The sequence below is a fragment of the Apaloderma vittatum genome, unplaced genomic scaffold (assembly GCF_000703405.1).
Source record: "Apaloderma vittatum isolate BGI_N311 unplaced genomic scaffold, ASM70340v1 scaffold3790, whole genome shotgun sequence".
NCBI lineage: Eukaryota > Metazoa > Chordata > Aves > Trogoniformes > Trogonidae > Apaloderma > Apaloderma vittatum.
Window position 1 is genome coordinate 23,535 of NW_009694883.1, and position 3,362 is coordinate 26,896.

Sequence of the window (3,362 nt, forward strand, 5' to 3'; positions counted from 1 at the left end):
TGGAGTACTCCTCAGTTCTGGGCACTGCACCCGGAGAAGGAAGTGCAACGAAGTTGGAGAGAGTCCAGAGGAGATGGCTCAGAATGATCATGGTCTTAAAAGATCACTTGTTAGCAAAACCTGAAGATTTTAGATGGTGCCGAAGAAAGGAGGAAGAAAAGTGAGGTAAGGATCTTGCGCTATGTGAAGGGACCGTGCAAAAGCGGAGGGAGCCGCGTGCGCTCTGTCGGGTGAGCAGGGCGAGATGTGCTAGAGGGACTGAGAAGGATTCAGGCTCGATATTAGCAGAAATGTATTTCAGTGCCTTCTGGATCTTACTAAGCAATTAGACGACCTTAGTGGAGTAATAAAGGAGGTAACATTTTGCGTATATTTGAATTGCAGTAGTGTATAGACTTCTTGTACCCGCTTCTGGGTTGCTTTGAACAAGTGCGTGGTAAAGTGCATCTGCCATTTCCAATAATTTATAGAATGTGAAAATATTTTCTCTACCACATATTTTCTCTACTACATATTTTCTCTCTACATGAGTACTTTTATTTAAGCAAATACCCTCTTGTTCTTGGGTTAGAAAACATGAGCAAGGTTGCTTCACTTTCTTTACATCATTAAGTATCTTTTTAATTTTTGTCACAGTGTATCTTGCTTTCATATTTAACAGCCAGATTCTTTTCAATCTCTCTTTATTCAGCCATTTTCCCATGCTTTTCATCATTATTTTTATTGTTACCCCAAATCCTCTTTCTCCTACACCAAGAGAAGCCCACAGCTGAAGATAATAACTGTGATAGGATCACACCAGTGATGTGTTTGGGGCTTTGCAGTGCTGCAAATTCTGACCTCAAGCTCCAGCAATTTACAGAAGTGCTTAACTATAGCTATATATATAGTACCTTAGCTTTTGCTATGTTTTGGATTAATCTTATCTCCTGTTCTTTAAATTCTAGCATTTATTAACTGTTTTGGTTGTTACTCAGCTCTATATCTTTGTAATGATAAAATAGTTCGGTATGGCAAATCTCTTTTTATTTTGGAAGGCTGTGTCCTCTCTTGTCATTCCTTCCAGAGTTGTTTATTTGACTAGTTTAGACAGGTTTGTATTAGACTAATTTCATTCATTAACCATTCTTATTTTACTTTATGCCTCTTCTTCCATATCTCTTTTCCTATTTTTTTCCACTGTCTGATGATGTTTTCTGTTTCTTTGGGGGGTTTCTTTACTGAACCATTCCCTTGGCGAAATTCAAGCCCAATTGTAATCTCCTTGGCTGAGGGTGAAATCAGGAGGAGAACCAGTGCATGCACTAGACAGGATGAGATCCAAATGCTGCGTTGAAGCTGTCATGAAAGCTTCAGCTGCAACCAACGTTCAAGGACATGGGCTGACAATATTTTTCCACAAGGGAAAAGCCAGAGGTGGTTGTAGACGTGATCCATATATGAAAAAAAAGATTTAAGTATCTTTGGGATGGTTTATTCTTACAGAATGGGAAAGATAATAGCATGAGGACTTACAGCACTGCAAAATCCTGCTTTAAATAAGGGGAGTGCTTCTATACTTGCCCTAGTCCCAGCAAAATTGCTAGTGGTAAAATTAACTTAGCCTGTGTATACTTTGTGTTATTGCCATTTTAACACTAGGTATGCCTGTTAAGTTTGCCCACAGCTGGGATATATAATGAAATCAGAAAAGCTACAGTCTATTAAAGTAGCCCTTGATAGTGCTTGTAGCACATACATGTGAATGGTGGCTTAAAATCAATGCTTCAAAATAATATTTTAATTCAGAGCCTGTCTTCATTACTAAAAAAAAAAAGAAAAAATGTCATTTAATCTAAACCACAGGACAGCCTGAGGGATAAATTTACTGCTAACTGTATGTATTATCACAGAGGCTGTGTTTGGAATTTTTAGAATCACCACAAGCTTTAGCAGGAACCTATATATGGACTTTTATCCTAAATGCTCATTAGAGCTGCTCTGAGTTAACTCTGCTAACAGATCATTGTTCAGAACATGAACATCAGTGGAAATTGATTTTTAGAGCAAATGACAGTATTAGGCTGCAGACAGCATGAATTGCCTAATAAATATATTCATGCAATTCTCGTAGGTATGAATATATCACACATTTCAGTAATTTTCAAAGAGCCATGAGGAATCTAAGTGACTTTTACAGACTTCTAAAAATAAACTCTTGCTTTTCTGATAAAGTATTCCAGCAAATATTTTCTTTAAATACTAAAACAGCCAGTCAGTTCCCTTTCTGAGCCATGAACGCTAGAAGCAGCAGCAGCATGTATTTCCATTGTGCGTGGTGGACACCACTGTACATCATATCCCTGCCCATGGCAAGGGGGTTGGAACTAGATCATCCTCGAGGTCCCTTCCAACACAAACCATTCTATGATTCTACAATTCTAAAAACCAGAAAACTCAGTCATTGCTTTGTCAATCCATTGAGTTTTGTGGAGGTGACAAGGAACTAAATCAAAGTTGTCCTCCTTGCTCTGCAGTTGTCTGCAGTCAGGAGCTCACCTTAGAGCACCTCTTATCCTCCATTATTTTGGTGGCAAGGTAGCACCAGCTCTTGTACTGCCTCTAGCCCTGAGCCTCTCTAGAAAACCCTCAAGCTGATGCTTGCTGAAGAAACCTGTGTGTCAGTGGGCTGTGCAGAGTTTGCAGATAGATGAGAGAGGCGACTATTAATTGCATGGTAAGAGGTGGTTAATTAACAGCCTGTAAATCCCTGATAGAATAGGATAAACTGGTGACAATCTAAATATTGAAAATGTAAACGTATGGGAAGAGTGGATTTACTTATCATGAAAAAGAAAATGACTAATAGCAATGGGCTAAAATTAAGCAGGAAAAAGTTTAAGATGAAGATCAGGGGAAAAAAAGTGGAAATTTTGTTAAGCGTTAGCTGTCAGATTGTCATTTTGAATCAGCAGTGGTCCAAAAGATGCTTGCCAGTAAGTGTTGTAGCTACTTTGAGCTGTTGTGTTCAAGGCAATAAAAAGTCTTGTGAATATTTTCTTATTATTTCCTTCCAAATTTGTGATTGCGCCAAGCTGGACATAGGGATGGGCTACGATTGTAATTGCTGAGGGGACTCACATGCTCAGTCACAAGTAGAAGCGGCAGCCATGAAGCATCTCGTCTAGTGAGGTATGGTTCTTGCACAGAAAAAGGTTTTCAAATGTTATGAGTCAATGAGGAATATTTTATTAGATGTCATGCAGATCCTACTATATGATGTATCTTAGCCAGTTTAATAACTTCAGTGTTTTAATAAAACCCTGCTTTAAATTTTGGAACACCATGCAACTTTATTTTAATGGAAATCTATGCCCAACAAG